Raw genomic sequence first — 7286 nt, 5'->3', positions numbered from 1 at the left:
GCTTATATTCATTGATAAATTTTAAATGTAATTCTAAAGTATTTTAGCGTTCAAAAATTGAAACCCTATAAAGTTTAAATCCCCCTCAATTTGAGAGGCCTGCAAATTTTATATTGTCCTAATTTTTGAAGGCTGAGAGATAGTACTATAAAACTAAAAATTTCTCAATTAATAAAAGTCAAGTTGAAAATAGTACAAAAAGTATTTCATCAACAATGCTCTCACGTTTGAGGCAGGGAAAGGGGAGTGACAAAATCTTGCAGTTTTTTGTTCCCAAGCTCCAATCACTGCAAATTTTTGCAAAGCATCCTTATTTTACATAAGTATAAATAAATAAATGTTTGGAGTTTGCTCCATGTCTAGAAGTTAGCTCAAAGACAAAAAAATGCAGGCGGAGCCCCTGTCTACGCAACATCGAACATGAAGCATTTAAATGCTTTTCGTAAATCTGATATCAAAAATCAGAAACAGGATAAAGCTAGTATTATTCATTTTGATATATGCGAGGATAGCTCTTATGCAGGACTATCTTTTAAATCCATTCCTAACCGTGCTTGTAAAACTCCAACGACCACGCCAAGAGAACCTCCATCTACTACTCTCACAACCGTATTCACGGTCTCAGGCCTAAGTCTGATGATGCGGAGATCAATACTCGAAGCTCTTCTTCTTCACTTAGTTCCGTAAAAAATGAAGGTCTTGATCTCCTAAACAACCAACAAAACACCAAGTGTTTGCAAAGATCAGGTCTTTCACATTTACAAATCTAAAGACAATATAAATTACAAGGCTTATTGTAGAAATGGTATGCACAGGTAATTAACCTGTTAGTATATTAGAAACACTGGTTTTGAAACATTACTACAGTTTTTGGAGCGAAGATATACAATACCAAGAAGAAAATACTTCTCGACTATTGAAATTCCTAAAATTAGAAGGTATCAAGTAAAATTTGTTTCTTGGCAAAGAAAACTAATCATAGTATAACTACCGACATGTAAAGCTTCACAGCTTATACTGATTACATGAGCCTAACAGCGCATTTCCTCACAGAAGATATGAAACAAATTTACATTTTTCTTGACGTGATACCTTTTCCTTATTTATTCCACACTGCAGATAATCTTGTTAAATTTATGAATGAATCACTTGCGTTGGGGACTTCTTGAAAAACTCAATGAAGTACCCAGTCGGCATATCTAGTATTGTAAATACTCGGAGTATTGATCACGTATTACATACCGCCGTTGATACCAGAAAAATACGCATTTAGTTTTAAGTTCCGAATTCGAGTTCAATACCACTTATTTATAAAAAACACGTATTATTTAATATTTGATTAAAATCGGATACGATATCGTACCCGATTTTGATCAAATATCAAAATATAACGGAAAAACGAAAATCTTTGCTTTAAAGCGCATGCTTAAACTGATATTGTGAAAGCAAAATTTAAATTAAAAAGTTTTCTCTTGAGAAATTTAGTAAAAAGTTAGTCTGGAATGAAAAGAAATAGTCAGGAATACATGAAAAGTTGTATGAAGAGATATCGTTCTGCTTAAGCAGTATCGCATATCTCCAATACTTTTTTGTACTAAAAAAGTTACTAAAACTTTATCATAAAAATATTTATTACTACTTTTAAATTTATTTAGTTTTATGAAGTCCTAAATTAATATAATTCAAATATATTACAAATCCTATCATTTCATAACTTGCTAATTTTATTATGTTAATTATTATTTTATTAACATTTCTGTTATACTATTACCTTTTTTTTTTTTACTGTTTTAAAAAATTTAGAAAAATTATTTAAAACTTCGAGCCAACACTGACATTTTATTGTTGCTAAACGTTAAGTTTTGTTATAAGGATTGCAGTTCTTCTATCTGTTTTTTGTTCTTTATTCAATAAGTATTTGATTTAAATTAAATATGATTATAATTTGATATTTTATTACGAGATATATGTTTTTATATATGAATATATATATGAATCTTTTTAGATTTTTTCATGTCATTTTTAAATTTTTTGTTCGCGCAATTCAAGTTATATATGTTTATAGTTTGCATATATGTTTATATTATGTTCAAAGTTAAAAAGTTTTTGATAAATATATGTATGTGGTAATATGTGTTAATAACACATATGTAATAATCACAATTACATAACACTGTTATGTAATTGTTTTATAAATGTGTCATTAAAATACTATAAAATGTATCTATTGTGTATATAAGTATTATATGAGGTGTTCATATATGTTTTATATAAAGTTAAATAAATGTATTGTGTTTTATAGTTTATATTATGTTTATATTATGTTGTTTCCATGTTTTCAAAGTGTGTGATTTGGCAAACGTGTTGAGCAAGATTTTGCGTAAAGTTGTTATTTATGTTACTAATGTTATTACATTTGGCTTACCTTTATGTTGGTGTCTATTGTTAAAAATTATAAGTGGTTTTATTATTGAAACTCACTGCTTTTAATCATTCACCAAAAGCCACTCAAGAAAAATCATTTTGCCGTATATACATTTTGTTTATATCTTAATTTGAATTTTTAGAACCATGAAGTACCAACATGATTTGCTTTCTTAAAGCTAACATGAAATAACAATATTTAATAACTACTACTCTCTTATCATGACATCTTATCTCTATCAGATATATTGATTTTCGATTCATATTTGATGTTTTTCTTTGAATTTACTTATCCATTACTTTTTTTCATTTCAGATTTATCATATGATGGATTTATGCAATATAAAAGAACAAATGTATGTAAATTTCTATGAATTTTTTCTAGGCGTTTCTAAATGTGTTTCTTATTCACATTTTATTTTACAAGCAAGGTCTGCAAGCAAATTTGAGCTGAAAATTTTTTTTAGCTTTTAAGGAGAATCGGTGTTATTCTTTGGTTAATTTAATTTGTTTAAATATAGTAGTTCTAACAAATAATTGTTTGTTTGTTCTTGGTTTTTTACTTATCTGTTTTCAGATTCTTATAAACTAGGCAACTCAGCTAAGCGAGTTTTGTTTTATTTTTATTGCTATTGGAAAAAGCTGAAAGTTATTTTTTAGAGTGATTGAAAAGAACTTAAATTTTTTTTTTTACTTCACACGGTGTAACTGATACTGGTTTGAGTAAGTTTACTACTTTGTTTTGTTTTATATTTGATATATATTATATTAGATATATATTTTGTGTATTTAACATGGAAAACTGACTGTAATTTGTTGACACGAATGTTTATAAACTTAAATGCCTATATTTCAGTATATTTATATATATATATATATATATATATATATATATATATATATATATATATATATATATATATATATATATATATATATATATGTATATATATATATATATATATATATGTATATATATATATATATATAAACATATATATACATATATATATATATACATATATATGTATATATATATATATATGTATATATATATATATATATATATATATATATATATATATATATATATATATATATATATATATATATATATATATATATATATATATATATATATATATATATATATATACACTTTAGAGTAAAATATACTGACTGACATTGCATCAATTTTTTATACAAGATTGTGCGTTTATTATTTTTGTTCATTAAGGTAAAAATAACTTTGTGCATTGTAGATTCTTTGTTAAATTAAAAATAATTGATGTAAATAAATATTGTTTAATATTTTTGATAAACGACTTATGTATATAAACGTATAAAAAGATATGGATTTCAATAAATCTTAAGTTTAAATAAAGTCATTGGTTAGAAAAGATCACAATTTGTAAAATTCTTTTACGTTCATTTATTCAATTGTAACAATAGTAAGATTACTGGTAATATGTTTAATGATAACAGTGAAATTGAAATAGATAGTATTAGGCTCAACGAAGTTTTTAATATAAAATGCTAATATGCAACTTGAAAATAGTTGTCAAATGAAAAAAATAGATCTAGGTAGGATGAAACTAATTGTTGTTGAAATGTAAGAAATGCAACTCGGCGTGCAGAAAACTTATTTGACAGAATTCAGTGTCAAGCAGTGTTAATGTCTGTTAATTTGATTTTACTTTAGACACTTCAGAACAAAGCAAAGTATGAGTTTAACTATTTATAGTAACAATTAACACTTTTAAATCCAAATAATTTTATTTTTTCTTTATAATTTCTATCATAAATACGTTCTTTTTTCTTTTTTTTTTAGTTTGTCTTCCCTTTGTCATCTTTTGATTAGTTAGCTAACTGTTGAAACATGGTTTTAATTTTGTAAATTTAGTATGATGTGAAATTTACTCTATTAATCATTAGTCAATAGTTAAAGAGAAGCTGAAGCTTAATTAAGAAATGCTGGAAATTAGCTTTCAATCAAGGTAAAAATAATTTTGTTTACAGGTAACATAATAAAACCAGTTACTACTATTTATTATGTGCTTTTTTACATTTGTTAACATGCTGCTTTGGAAGCACTTACTTTCTCTCTCTCTCTCTTTCTCTCTCTCTCTCTCTCTCTCTCTCTCTCTCTCTCTCTTAGATGAGAGGGAGATTTAATAAAACTTATGTAATTACTGAGCTCTTACGTATTTCTTAAAACCACAAATGATAATGACCATTTATATAAAATATTTTACGAGTTTCTTGCTATTTTGTGATATAGTTGCTCAAATTGTTTAACTACAATTGTCCCTTGATTGTTCAAATATTGAAATAAATAAAATCTTTTTAGTCCAAGTATTTAAGTTAATAAAATATCTTATTAAGTTGTGGTGTTATTTGCCAGCGTTACTATAGTAACAATGTATACATTGTGTTGTCTAGCCTTTTTATAATCTTTTTTAATTATTCTGTAGACAGAATATATAAACCTGTCATTTCGAAAAGGATAATAAGACATAAGTGGAAAAGGATAATAAGACATAAGTCCAAAACTTTTAGCAGTTAGTTTATAAGTTTGAATTAAAAATCTCTGTATGATTTATGTTTTTTTTATAAAAAATAATAAAATACATAAGTTATATGCGTTCTTTATTTATCTACTTCTTTGTTTAATTTCTTTAGCAACCTAGACATTATTTTAATAAAAATCATATTTTTGTTGATTTTGAAAAGTTTTAGTAAATGGACTTGCAGTGGTGTATACTGGATTTTTAGATGTTTGAGTTTTGACACTTACAGGCATTGTGTTAACTCCAAACTTTTGTATGTTTATGCTTATATCAAAAAATAATGTTTTGCATAGAATTAGGGTGATTGGAGCTTGGGAACAAAAAAACCCTAATTTTTGGGCCCACCCAGTCCTTAATGTGGGAGCAACAAGTTTATAAAGTATTTTCTTTACTATTTTTGTCTGAATTTATATTCATCAACAAATTTCAAATTTCATGCAATAATCTCTTATTTTTTAAAAACTATGACCATATAAAGTTTTAACCCCCCTCAATTTGAGGGGGCTCTAAACATTGCAGGGTCTTAAAAACTGAACACTAAGAGACTATTGCATGAAACTTGAAATTTGTTGATGAATATGAATTTAGATAAAATATAATATGAATTTAGATAAAAATAGTGAAGAAAATATTTTATAAGTTCGTTGCTCCCATGTTAAGGACTGGGATGGCCCAAAAATTAGGGTTTTCTTGTTCCCAAGCTCCAATCACCCCAATTCTTTGCAAAACATTCTTTTTTGATATAAGCATAAACATAAAAAAGTTTGAAGTTTGCACAATGCCTGTAAGTGTCAAAACTCAAACATCTAAAACTCCAGTGTACACCACTGACTTGTGCCCTTTTTGAAATGACAGGTTCATATATTTTCTGTTATTATTATCCTAATTCTACTAACAATTAAATGCAAATAGTACTTTTGTAATTAAAAATTGTAATTTTTTTTTCATGTCTTTTTTTAGGTATTTGCAGGCTTTACTTGACTGTCCTTTTCTGGTACTTGTGTTGTGTAGATTTTAAAAAGAACTCAACTGATGTTAATGCGGTCTTTATGTCGTTAACTATAAGCAATGGCGTTGCTGATAGGGATAGTCAAAGTTAAAACATTTATAGATAAATTTGTATTTAATTTTTTAGATAATATATCAAGTTATTAATGTGTTTTTATTGTTATTAATGATTTAAAAACTCATAACCCGTATTACGGGTTGCTTACTGCTAGTCATTATCATTATGTTATGAATTCATATTAGTTAATAAAATTGTACTGAATATTCTCTGGTTATCGTGTTTTATACGTGTTTAAATGCGAGTTTGATACTCAGTTGGCGTCGTATTTTATACCTGTCTTTATACGCATCTGATGTCTATTTTTAATGCGCGTTTGACACGATAAAATGGCTAACAAATAATCGTAAATAATGCGTATTCTAGAAAGTTTTAAATGCACATGTAATACCAGGAAAATATCGTATTGAATATTCTCTGGTTATCGTGTTTTATACGTGTTTACAAAAGTTTCAAATGCGAGTTTGATACTCAGTAGGCGTCGTATTGAATACCTGTCTTTATACGCATCTAATGCGTATTTCTAATGCGTATTCGACACGATAAAATGGCTAACACACATACCACATCAATACGTATTTAAACGAGTTTCTAATGCGCATTTACAACTAAATTTGCCGACTGGGTAGTAAGAGATAATGCCAGAAATATTGTCTCTGCTTGGGAAGTTTTCAAACATTCTTTGTCTTGCCCATACACTTCAGTCGATTGTAAAAGAGTGCTGTCTCGACAATGAACGCAGAAATATTGTCTCTGTTAGGGAAGTTTTGAAAGATTCCTTGTCTTGCCTATATACTTCAGTCGGTTGTAAAAGATGGCTGTCTCGACAATGAGCATGTTAAAGAATAGTAGGACATGTTAAAAGTTACATGTTAAAGAATAGTAAATGTTAAAGAATAGTAGGACAATTTAAACATTCAGTTTAGTTGTACAAACTTTTGAGACAATGTCAGGAGATTTTGAGACTTCCTAAACACAGCACCATTCAAGATAAGCCAACAAGATGGAATAGCACCTTCCACACACTAAACCGTTTAATTGAATAAAACAATAAGATTTTGTTGCCAACTCCACATTTCTCAAAAGCTCTTCAACAAAAAAAAGAATCGCCAACCAAAGAATGGAACAGTTTAGTTTCCCTCGTTGCTGCTTTAAGAGTTTTTGAAGACGTCACGTTAACTGCAAGTTCATCGGAAGTGACCGCATCAGAAGTTATCCCAATCATA

At 27.4% G+C, this 7286-nt stretch overlaps 1 long non-coding RNA gene across 1 annotated transcript; it reads left to right on the top strand.

The window, feature by feature from the left end:
- The first annotated feature begins 3012 nt into the window (after positions 1-3012).
- LOC136081101 (uncharacterized) lies at positions 3013-6149 on the top strand. Its single transcript, XR_010638894.1, has 2 exons — positions 3013-3147; positions 5955-6149. It is a non-coding gene; the product is annotated as an uncharacterized LOC136081101 (long non-coding RNA).
- Positions 6150-7286: the final 1137 nt, after the last annotated feature.

This window comes from Hydra vulgaris, chromosome 06 (assembly GCF_038396675.1).
Source record: "Hydra vulgaris chromosome 06, alternate assembly HydraT2T_AEP".
NCBI classification, from domain to species: domain Eukaryota; kingdom Metazoa; phylum Cnidaria; class Hydrozoa; order Anthoathecata; family Hydridae; genus Hydra; species Hydra vulgaris.
Note: the sequence above shows the minus strand (reverse complement) of the source record. Positions and strands in the feature narration are given on the sequence as shown.